The following is a 13,500-nucleotide window of genomic DNA, read 5'->3' as shown; positions in this document are numbered from 1 at the left end:
TCAAAGTTAAATTTAGAAAGTTCTGACAATAAAAATGTTTCTACGGAGACTTGAGAATGCGGGTCCCGCAGTGGTTTCGTAATTCTCATCCGATTTCCCCTGTCTTCTTGTTGTTTCAGCATTAGTCGATGATCAGATGATCAGGGAAGAAAACGCGCGAGGGCAAATAAGAGACAGAGACAGAGAGAGAGAGAGACAGAGAGAGAGAGAGACGAATAGTATCTGCTGTGTGACGTTCGTTTGTTCAATAATATCCGGATGACGAACCTGCGAGATTAGTCGCGAAATTCCAAAAGGACCATCGGCAGCCAAAGAGTTTCATCTCGCGCTCCTTCATGCCTGAGGTGTTCTCAAACGAGGATGATGCGAGGATCCGGGGCTGCCTGACGCTGATTCCCGAAATCAGGCATCGGTTGGACGCTCTTGAGTAATCCAAACGGCATTCACAGAACCACAATTTCCTGTGAAAAGACCAGCCCAACCCCTTTCTTGGTTGCTGCGCGTTCCACCTCCTTCTACGACGTAATCCAAACGGGATTCTGGCCAGATGCGTGAGAAATGTGGTGCAGCACGAAACACCGCGTTTATGTTCACTTGCACAGCCTCGCCATTTCCGTTGCTCACCTCGTGTAAACACTCGGCATCATTCTAAAGCGAGCGGAAACACCGATCGACGTTTTCGAGGTGAATTCATCTGACTAACTGAGATTCGTTTGAGAAAGATTTTCTAACACGTTCACTGCCGCGATGGCTCAGTGACCCACGTTACCAGGACCTTTGACATGATTCAAGCAAGATAAACCTCATGGATTAAATTTTGACAACGTCAGTTGCTCTACATTTCTAGTAGTCAGTACTCCTGTACAGTCTATTGTATTGGCAATTAAGTGATTGCGGATTTTGTCATTAGGTGGTACTAGCAAAATCCGCAGTCACTTAGTTGCCAACCCAATACAACGGACTGCACAGGAGTAGGCAGGCTAAACACAAGCGTAGAGAAGTATTTTAAGAGATAGAAGATCGGAACTGGTGAAGGAATCGTTAAGGAAGATGTGATTAAAAAGATAAAGAAAAGAGAAGATACCAGAGATTAAAAGGTGCAACAAGCAGACAATTAGCGACAGGGTCGTTGGCGGATATAATAGTCTTGGAGTAGCAGCGGCTTGTAACGTAGACAATTAGTGTGCAGTAACCAGATTAAGAGTAGCATAAAGAGTATAGCACGGAAGGATGAGTGATAAGATCGGACCAGGAAGGATGTGATTAGAAAAATTGCAAACCGAGTGGTATTTCTTGGCCGCGAGTGTCTTTAAAACGAGACAAATTGCATGAATTAAATTTCTTACAATATGCGTGAATCAGATAACACTCTCAGAGAAATAGCGCTCAAATATATATATAAACAATATTTTGCAAAAATAAAATGTTATCATGTAGTATATTTTAACTCATTACGACAAAATATTGGGTTGGCAATACCATTTATTGACAAAATCCGCAATCACTTAGTTGCCAATACAACAGACTGTACAGGAGTGGGAATTTTATATATATTGGGTTGGCAACCAACTGATTGTGGATTCCGTCAATACCACCTATTGACAAAGTTGCCAACCCAATATATAAAATTCCCGTGAAAATCAACGCCTTAAATGTGACATGGCTAATTTGAGCGTTGGAAGATACGAGCTTTGAGGCCCTCAGATAAAATGAATGTTTTCAGGGGATAAGAAAGCAGGTGAGACGAATTACTATGGAACACTGGTGACAGATACTGAAAAATCCTAAATAAATAAACGATCACATGCAAAATATTAACAATTTAATTGACAGTGACAAATTAATTCATACTCTGTAGACACCAATTTTAGAAATCTTCTGTAAACCAATAACCTTGCTATATCTTTTCTGAAAGAGGGAAATCTTTGGAAAATTTCACGTCTCATAGACGAACTTAAATTTAACTCCACTAAGTTCTCCATCGTAGACCAAATGCGCAAACCGAGAAAGATTCTGAGCGAGATAACCAGAGACCGGAAACGTAAAACGTTAAAGATCGCGAGTCGCATTTGAAATAGGCGATTGGCAGATCGTAATAATCACAATCGGCATTAGGATTCGACAAGCTAATGGCTCTAGCGGCGAGATACGAGCTGCAATACAGTTTATTGGCACAAGGGCGAGCGGCACCGTTCATATCGAGTTTCTGCAACACCAGCCACGATATTTGTAGTCAAGTCAGCTGCGCCCCTCGAATAACTTCTGTCTCCATATGTTTCCTCCGTGACCACGAACGCTCATCGTGCACAATGACGAACGTACAATTATTTTAATAGCACCGTGTAGTTAGAGTGGCTAGAAAAATTGTTTCTGAACTTCTGTATTTATTATTGCAATTATATAATTCATTGAATTCGACTATAATAAATTTTGTATCATTTGGTAATACTTTTATACGATTAGAAAAATTTGATATCATTGAAATAAAATTCAGAAGTCGATAAAATGAATATTATTAGTGAAATTAGTTAACAATAATATCAGATAACAAGAAAGTCTCGTTATATTAAAATTGGCCGATTGAAAATTGAAAATTAACTTTTTAGCTTTAGTTTGTTCTAGAAACTTCGCTCTGTTAATAAAAATACATTCAGCTGTATAATAAGGAATGATAATAATAAAAATTGAAGATAAAAAGTTCCTGTTGATTACAGCTATTTTTCATTTAGACATATCGTGTACGTTATTTGAAAAACTTGTCGAGGCAATGATTTTTCGAAGTTTTAAGCCACTATTGATAAGTATTGCATATAAACGACTTAGTATACGTAACTGATGAATGTTATTCTACAACTTATTCCAAGTAATAATTTGTTAGTTTTTTCAAAGTTTGATACACGACAAACAAGCATTTTGCTGAGCTTGTAACTCATAGTCATTTTGCAAATTTTTCCAAGTTGTAAGTTTCTGCTTTTTCTCCAATGTTAAGGCAACAGCTGATGAATTTTGTGCATAATACAGACTCCAGTAGAATGTAAATTGTACCTAAACTTGTACTCAAACCTTGTAAATTGTAAACTGATTATAGAAATTTTTTAAACAAAGGTTTTTTTTCTATTTTTCCCCCTTATTTTATAGAAAACTTTGGTAGCCACAATTTGACAGACGAAATTCGAGTTTCGTATCGAGACATCTAATTTCAACAAATTTCACGTGATGCTACGCAAATGATAGAAACAGAACGGATTATCAGAATGAAATTAATAATCACGAATCATGAAGACCTTAATAACCATGGAAAAAAGGTAATTAATTAAACACATCTCATCAGCACGTTTCTATTATTACTATCAAATTCGCATGAGACAGGAAACTGCAAAATTGAAAACGAGCTTCGATTGGAAATATGATCCAACTTTCCAAATCAAATACCAATTCCACTTCAACTTCCACTTCACTGTATAATCAACCACTGCACAATCATTTCCGAATTTCTTTGCTTTTGCTAGCACAATTGGCATTGATCCATAATCAAGTCATACTACGCAAGGTTAGGAGCAGTCGTGGCAACTTTCTGTCGAATAAACACCGAATCTATCGAGCTTGTCCGCGACTGAAAATCCTTAATGTTGGCCAGCGTGCCGGCTAAGTGAACGGAAACTAACGTCTCCCATTATCAACAGACATATTATTAACCACACTTGTCTGGCTGCAACGTTCCTCCGTACGTTTGCATAATACGAAGACACGAAGAAAACGCGAACGCTGTACTTGGCAACTAAGTGATTGCGGATTTTGTCATTAGGTGGTATTGACAAAACCCGCAATCACTTAGTTGCCAATCCAATAGAAAATAGAATTTTGACAGGTTTAGCGGAAAAAACTTGTTTGGAGGTACAAGGCAAGAGTTAAAGATGGCGCTTGATAGCGATTACTAATTTAATTTAGTAACTAATAGTAATATAAATAAATATAAAAAAAAGGTAATAACTAGTAATTACTGTGATGGAATTGGAAAATGGTTGGATTATTTTGGGAAAAATTGGAGAACATGAGTATGTGTGTGAACATTTTGTATGTGTTGGTTTTATCCAATTTATACCGTAACATTACACAATTTGGTTATGGATAGTGAATTGTAGATTTAATAGTAATGAAAAATAGTTGGTTTATTTTTGGAGAAAATGGAAATTGGTTTAGTAGAATTTTACATGAGTTATTTGAGTAGAATTAATGTGTGGTGCATGGTGCTCGTTTCGACTATATACTGTGGTATTACATAGTTTGGTTATGAATAATAAATTCTAAATGTGATGGAAAATGAGAAGAAAGAGGATTGTAATACAATTGAAATAATTTATTTTTACGATTAGAATATTTAATTAACGATCCTAGCAATGTTCTTTCTACCACTTTTATGCGATACGTTGACCTATGAGTTCAGATTTTCATCCTCAATTTGAAGGTATATTACTTCTTTCAGCTCTATAATCGTAAAATTTGATTATCCTTGCATGACAATCTACTCTACTGGGCTACTTTGTCGAGTGGAAAATCCTCGTTTCATAGTTTCATTGTATTCACACATCCACCAAGATGGAATAATAAAATCTCTTTATATTGCTCCTGTAAGAAGGATTTTTTTTTAAAATACTCTCTAGTCCAAATGCAAGGAAACATTGTAGAAATATTCTAGATTTATGGGGAAAAATATCTGCTCATTTTTCACTGATTTAAATCTTGATCTCAATGATTTACATTCTGAAGAATCATTTTGAAAATATCTTCTTGTTTCCCATTGATCCATGTCTCAAAAAATAATACGATAGAAATATTGCCAACCAACGAGGAAAATTCTCAATAATCTACATTTTGGAGAGCCATCTTGGAAATATTTCTATCCCATTTCTCACTGTCCCAAGTCTCGAATAATCGTAGAAATATCCTAAACCACCGAGAGAAATGCTCAATGATTGATATTCCGAAGAATCATTTTGGAAAGATTTTAAACGAACAAGAGTCAACGACGATCTTCCAGACAGAATATTTTAGGAAATATTGCGGACCAAGTAAATAAGAAACTACTCAGGACACGTCAAGTAAGAGCATCCCGGTGGAACGATATAAAATTTCCAGTGCAGCCAGGATTGATGATCCGGCAATATGTTCCGTTTCTCCATGAAACACGAGGCCACTGTGTCCCACGAGCTACGTTTCCGGAGTAAGCGGTCGCCAGGATGAAACCTGGCCAGTAATGGCGGAGGCGTCAGGTGCGACGAACCGTTTTCAATAAGTTGCTCTCGACGTGCACTAGCCATCGATCCTCCGGATCACCGTTTCAGCGAACAGGATTGCTCTGTTTTCGGATTTTTATGACGATCACGGAAGAATTTTAAACGAAATCAAACAGCGATGTTGGATACCAAATCAATTCAAGATTTCTGTCAGATCTTCATTACGAATGCACTAAGGATCCACGAGAAATTTTCGCAAATTTTCCATGCGACACTTCAAGTTTGGATTAAATTTTTCAGTAACCCTCCATGTTGAATTATGATTTTAGATTTATGAGAATTTGCTTAATACTTTAAAAATTGGAATTTGGTAGTCAGATCGACTGGAAATTTCGAGGAATCTTTTCTAATAATTCTAGAAGTTTAATTTATGATTTATTAGGTTGGCAACTAATTTATAATTTATGATTTATTAGGTTGGCAACTAAGTAATTGCAGATTTCGTCAATACCACAGCTAATGACGAAACCTGCAATCACTTAGTTGCCAACCTAATAGGTTAGGTTTGTTGACGGTCTCCTGTACCAAATCGATAGACTTCTGACAATATTTTGATCGTTTCTAAGGTGTGAATTTATTTTATTTTTACAATTTTTTAAAGTTCGATTTTGAAATTATTTATCGATCCTAATCAATTGATAAACTTGTAGAAATCAAGTGTTATGATAACAAGTGAATACGACGTTCTTCGTTGCTATAACATCAGTGGAATAAATCAAAAGCAGACACGTAATTGTATTCACAAATATTTCTCAGCCAATTTCATATTTATTTCTGAAACGATAGATACACTTTTATCGCGATCATCTTATCAAAGCTGTCAAAAATTCATGACTATCCATGTACGATTTATCGTCATAAACAAAGGTCGTAAATATAAAACGTTCTGCAAGAGAAGCCGATTGTACGTGGAAAGCGATAAACCATATTTCATATCGATAGTCGTTACGATACTTTGTGGATAGCTTTGCTGTAAAATTCGAAGGAAATTTAATACCAATTAAAACAAATGAGGAATTCACGATCGAATAATTTAACGAGTAATGAAATATTTTTTTATCTGCCACTTATCGATCGCTGTTAATACATACCAATATATTGTCGAGCGTAATTCGATACAGAAACATTAATCGAATAATATATCGTAGAATTTCTCCTGTTTCATATACATTCAACTCGTAAGCATCGTAACGAGAAACCTTGACAGGCAAAGTTGTTTTTCAATAAACAATAATATTATTTCATATTGCTCGTAAAATTCAACACGTGACTAAATGTACACACTAACATCGGAACACAAAATACGAGCAGGAATGGACGATAAATAAATAGACATTGTGACATTCTTTGCAACATTTGATCAACAATGTTCACTAGACTGTCAACTTCCTATTGCTGACCTCGTCATCGTTGTTTAAATTAGAATGTACACATGAATTAAAATGTCCATATATTTATAACGTTTAAATCTTATCGCGTTCACTATTACTGTTATTTTGCTTTATTGCTATAGTATGTTGTATTGATAGCAAACAATTTATCAACAATGATTTATTACGTACGATCGTTTTACAAAACAAACTGATCAATTGCGCATTTTCTATACTTTCAGGTTTCATTATCCTGGCACACTATTCATCTTCAATACCGAAAAAAACAAATGACTCATTGCCACATCATGTAACATCATCATCTTTCTCTACGTTTCAATCTATGTAACTTGTCTACTACTCATACACCAAATGATATAATACATTTGGCAACTATGCGATTACGGATTTTGTCAATACCACTTAATGATACCGCAATCACTTAGTTGCCAAGATATGCAAGAGTATTAATATTAATAGTATCGTCGTAACAAATCATAATTATTTTTCTCACAAGCAAACAGTTTACGGAAGATCAAGGATAAAGTGAGATTTCATGATAAGAGATACGTATGAGCGAAGCGAATGCGAAATAATATGTTCCGGTTTCCACGAGAATCTTCCATCGAGTATGAACACAGCCAGCTAAATTTCGCGATGGCTAACTTCAACAAACAGTATCATATATTAGTTTGCGAAACACAAAACAAGATGAAATGCAAGTACGATCCTGAAGCAGGACGCGAGCAGAAACTGCTACACCGCAAACTACAATCTTCCCAAAGACCTATCAACTACAAGCTTAGGTTTACATTTACTGTAAAGGATGCAGCAGCGACAGTTGGCGAAATCGCAAAGCCTTAGAAGGGCACGCGGGAAACTAGGATTTAAGAAACGAAACACATTAAACATACTGAGTTGGCAACTAAGTGGTTTCGGATGTTGCCATTAGGTGGCATTGACAAAATCCACTTAGTTGCCAACCCAATAAGATTACAATAGCCATCAGCTTTTGCTGTCAGCCAAACTATTGTTCAAAAGTTTCGTATCAATACTCAATATTGAAATATTTTAAAGATTCCTTTTCTAAAAGACTGTAACTTAAAAATCGTTCAATTGTTTCTTCATTTTAATTAAATTATCAAATACTTTGATAAATTTGAACACTTTACATTAATATTCGGTTGGCAACTAAGTGATTGCGGATTTTGTCATTAGATGGCATTCACAAAATCTGCAATCACTTAGCTGCCAATACAATAATCCTCAGTACATTTTATGGCTTAAAGTGGTAAAACTTTTCAATGCTACTCGCATGCGTAAGTTTAATTCTGACGATCCTTGATATTTCTCACATTTTTCTCTGTCGTTTTCTTGCTAACGAAAATCCTTTGAAAATAATAGGCGAGCGAAATATTTGAACAACGCTGTATATTCTTGGACTGTTAAAGGTCTGAGCAGATTGGAATGCAGTCGCTGGGTGCACTGTATGTTGTCGGCAGACTGGTTGTAAGGAGAATAGTATTCCGATGTTAGGTAATGTGAAGTGACTGCAAACTGTACAGATCGATTGTTAAATTAAATTAAAATTTGTTGTTTATTTTTTTATTAATGTTAAATTAATTAATTTTGCATTATGATTGTTAGATTAATTAGAAGAGAATATATAAGACATTTGCGTGAATTAAGATACAATTGTTCTGCAATCAATTCCGAAATGTAATATTCTTGTGACCCACAACCGACCACATTTATCAAATTCAAATGCTCATACCGACGATCAAATACTCGAAAATTTCATCCACATCGAGAACTATTATTGCTAATATCGCTTCCACTATCCAAAGTTACTGAATGATATATTTACAAACCTAAGTAAAATAGAACTAATTTTGGTCTAGTTATTATTACCAACTAATCAAGTTATTATTACCAACTTATCAATACCAACTAATGACAAAATGCGCAATCACTTAGTTGCCAATACAATAGATACGTTCAATTCAAGATATTCATATTCGTGAGAAATGTTTACAATTCCAGTTTAAATACAACCAGACGAAAATCCCTAAACAACAAATTTCTAAACTAAATAATTTGCCAGGCATACATTCGCGCTAAGAATAATGTGAAAATACTATATTGCCGAAGTTCATGTTCCAAACGAAAATCTCTAGACAATAAACTCACGGAAATTCTGAAACAAACCGAAAACTTCCACTCAAGCTTAAAACTTCCACTCTGTAGACCAAAATTCAAACTCTCCTTCCTGCGATTAAAATCCTTCGCAATGCTATTCGCACCAAGAGTCACTTTAAAGTATCTTGCTGCATCGGCCACGCGGCGTAGGAAAATCCCTAAACGAGAAATTCCACGAATCTTTGGAAATAGTAAATGCAACGAACAGAACCACACTATCCAAGCTGAGTGTCTCCTTTCGCATTCTTAAAGAAAGTGTCGGTCAGCACTTTTGACCCACGTTTTATTAGAAGTAGAATTCGAATTTAAATTCTTAAGGATGATTAAAATAAGATCAATGTCATCGACTAAACAATTTCCAATAACACGAATAACCCAGATTATCTGTAAAAAAGTGCGCAAACGCGACATGCATATTCCCCAGAAACGAAACGTTATGATCAGACTAAGGATATTCGTGCAAGTTCATAATTTTTCGAATATGACTAAAAAAAAAAGAATGGAATCTAGATAGAGAATTGTTTCACTTATTAATAGATTTTTAGGAAGTTTAAAAGTTGAAAATTACATAGAACGCGGAAGATATGATAAAATATATAGAATGTCGGAAGTATAGAGCTCTTTATAATACTCGACAGATAAAAGAATTTTCTACCGAGATTCTAATTTTTAATTTATCTACTCTGCAAGATATAAATTTACGTAAAATTTGTTAAATGTTACTAATAGGAACTATACTTCCAATGTTTTATATATTTTTCTCTATTATATGCATTTTTCTATCTTCGAATTGTTCTACAAATGCATAAAAATCAACAGTTTGGTTATAAATATTACGGTATATTGTAGGAAAAAGATATATCAAATTCGCGTGTCAACGTGTTAATAGTGAAACTGCACCTCGAAAACGCGATTTTGCTTCGATTGTTCACCGTTTTACCGGTCACTGACGAACGCAACACACGGAACACGCGCAACATTCGCGTTCACGCGTCGATGACCAGGTGTGCCGTGGCTCGCGGAGCTTCTCTGACTGAGAAGTCTACGAAGTTCCCTTCCCTGGCCAACGTGAATCGCCTGCTTCTTGGCCCCTTCTTCCATGCCTTTCTACTACGCCTTCTCTCGCTCATTTTCCACCGTGCCTTTTCTTCGCGCTCTCTGACAGCTTGTATTTTAACTGTAGCGGTTCTCAAGGTCCGCACTCTTAGAAATCCGTGAATTGTAACGGGCCGAAGGTCTTGGTCAGCTACTTATTGGTTTCGAAAAGAATCTTACGCAGAGTGTACAGGTTAGATATATTGAATTTTTGGTGCTCCTTTGCTCGATGTTCCTTCAATTAGAATTAATATTGTAATAAAAATTCTTACAATTGGCAAATTAATTAAATTACCATTTAACATGACATATTTTGTAAGAATGAAATAAACGAATTATCAGTGTTGCGTGAAAGAATCGTTTATATATTTTTAAATATATAATTAAATACTATAGATTTGGTAGCAGGGGCGAAAGTTGAATTTCACACGGGAAATGTGTTCCTATATATTTAAAAATTAAATTTACAAATAATATAATTATAATATCACATGAAATTTATTTTTTTCATATAATAATAAAAATATGAATTTTAATTTATATTTTAATAACTAAATTTGTAAATAATATAATTATATCATATGAAATTTTTTTTCATATAATAATAAAAATATGAATTTTAATTTATATTTTAATAACTAAATTTATAAATAATATAATTATAATATTATCATATGAAATTTATTTTTTCATATAATAACAAAAATATGAATTTTAATTTATATTTTAATAACTAAATTTGTAAATAATATAATTATATCATATGAAATTTTTTTTCATATAATAATAAAAATATGAATTTTAATTTATATTTTAATAACTAAATTTATAAATAATATAATTATAATATTATCATATGAAATTTATTTTTTCATATAATAACAAAAATATGAATTTTAATTTATATTTTAATAACTAAATTTATAAATAATATAATTGTAATATTTTCAGAAGAAATTTATTTTTTTCATATAATAATAAAAATATGAATTTTAATTTATATTTTAATAACTAAACTTATAAATAATATAATTGTAATATTATCAGAAGAAATTTATTTTTTCATATAATAATAAAAATATGAATTTTAATTTATATTTTAATAACTAAATTTGTAAATAATATAATTGTAATATTATCATATGAAATTTATTTTTTTCATATAATAATAAAAATATGAATTTTAATTTATATTTTAATAACTAAACTTATAAATAATATAATTGTAATATTATCATATGAAATTTATTTTTTCATATAATAACAAAAATATGAATTTTAATTTATATAATTGTAATATTATCAGAAGAAATTTATTTTTTCATATAATAATAAAAATATGAATTTTAATTTACATTTTAATAACTAAATTTGTAAATAATATAATTGTAATATTATCAGAAGAAATTTATTTTTTTCATATAATAATAAAAATATAACTTTTATTTATATTTTAATAACAATCATTTAGTTGCCAATAAAAACTTTGAGGATTAAGAATAAAATGGCTACGTATGCTATCTTTTCGCAACTCTAACGTTTCACCTGGAGCAGAGAATTGAAATATACAAAATTACGCTTATTGAACTATTTATAGAATAGAACTATTTGAGTTAGAATTCTAGGTTAGAAATCTCTCTTAATAAATGTACAATACAAGTAAAAGAAAAGGATACTTCTTTTAATACGAATCGTTGTAGGAATAGTTTCAACAAAAGGTAGAACATTTTGCGAATATTTAAAACGATTAAAACACAAATGTTCTCGATATATGCACGCTTGTTGCAAATTCAATCCGTTTACGTTTTTCGATTCTCGTTTCCTCGTAACCACATCAACGCGTTAAACCGCATTCGCCCGATTACCATACGTACCAAACTTAATTACGGTTAACAATTAATAACTGAAAACGCAAATACATTAATCATCAATAACGCGACTGCATATAATAACGAATGCCAACCGTTGCTGCCATTGTTATTACTTCTGCATTATGGCAATTAACTTGTAAAGCAATTAGGTAATTATTCGTAAATTGCTTTCGTTTTGTCTTTTTCCTCGAAATTTTCCCTCTCGCTCGACCACGATATTTCGCAATAAATGTTACGCATTTCAGAATTTCTAGCCGTGTGTTCGAAACCAGTTAACACGGTTCATTTTGCCTGGTCTTACTGCTAACCTGTTCCATCCGTTTAATATTTTGATTAGTCAAGTAGAAAGAAAATATTGTAAAATATATTTCCGGTGTCTCTTGCACAAAATACTGTCATCTAATAATAACAATGAATTTGTAGATTTTTAGAAACTGAGTATTCTAGAATTCTATTACAGAGATTATTTTTACAAATTCTTTGTGACTGAAAGATTTCTACTGCTTTGGTCGTATGTCTACTTTTAGCTGCTACCTACGTAAACACGCTTCGAAAACACATAGAATTCTAAATAAGACTTTACAAATTAGTTACTATATACAAAATTATATTATATTATATTATATTGTAGGATCTTTACTACAATTAGTTTATTTACAACAAATGAATTAAACAGATGGTTAAACGGGAAACGATGGTTGTTTAACGTGAACCAATCACAATAACGTATTATAATTAAGACAACTAGATAGTTAATTTACAACTCTCGTCACCACCGATCCAACGCTCTCTCTCGCGCGAACCACACTCTCTCGACAACGCTGGCAACACTATCTCCCTGACTTCTCGATTTACACTCTCTGGCTTCTCAACTCACACTGACTGTTAATTCGTCTTTGTCCTTAGCAACCCCTTGTTTTTGTCTCGGCCCCACCACGCTCGCGTTCCGCAACCGTTCGTGGCCAGGGTCACGTAGGCCTTTTCCACGAAACTATTCGATCGAAGGACCGACGATACATTGTTGGGCCTATCGGCACTTCGGCTTTCTCGCGACATTGTTTATAGTTCGGCCGATATCTCTTGGGTCTTTTGTCCACGATACTACGATATTATATTACGTTATACTGTCCGATCAATAGAAATTAATTCCGAATAGCGCAGCTATCATATCCAACTCAATATGACCACAAAGCGTTAATAGAATTAGACAATTTCATAGATTAATTAATTGTATTAAATTAATATTACAAGACATTTTCTACAAATGCCTATAGCAAGATGTTTACCATATAATACAAATTAATTAATCGAATAATATTTCATGAATGTTTATCATCCATCGATACACAATAATAATATATACTACCTTTTCTTTATGCTAATTCTTGTCATTTTCTAACCATTATCGAGCACAATTGATAACGAATAGAGAACGTGGATCACTGTAACGACAAATTGTGAGTATGAACGATAAATCACATAATATTGGTACGCTATAGAATGCGTTAACCTGGTTAAAGAAGCGGAGGACGATCGTAAATATGGAACAATATTCGACGTATTTACGTTCATTTGAGAGATAGTTTAGATACAACGACAACGAACGAGCGATTTCAGCGTGCAGGTTATTCACGCTGGTGTAGCTGCGGCCAGGCTAGCGGTAAGCTAAGA

General features: G+C 33.4%; 1 protein-coding gene and 1 long non-coding RNA gene across 2 annotated transcripts in view; both read right to left on the bottom strand.

The window, feature by feature from the left end:
• Positions 1-13,500, bottom strand: part of LOC117238002 (tyrosine-protein kinase Btk29A-like) — a 220,140-nt gene that overhangs the window by 50,918 nt on the left and 155,722 nt on the right. The window lies entirely within an intron of this gene.
• Positions 267-10,179, bottom strand: LOC117238009. The gene is made up of 2 exons (XR_004494101.1): positions 9,764-10,179; positions 267-702 (listed from the first exon to the last, which is right to left on the bottom strand). It is a non-coding gene; the product is annotated as an uncharacterized LOC117238009 (long non-coding RNA).

Source organism: Bombus vosnesenskii, unplaced genomic scaffold (assembly GCF_011952255.1).
Source record: "Bombus vosnesenskii isolate JDL3184/JDL3185 unplaced genomic scaffold, Bvos_JDL3184-5_v1.1 scf7180000013430, whole genome shotgun sequence".
Taxonomy (NCBI): Eukaryota; Metazoa; Arthropoda; class Insecta; order Hymenoptera; family Apidae; genus Bombus; species Bombus vosnesenskii.
This window is presented reverse-complemented; position numbering and strand designations above follow the sequence as displayed.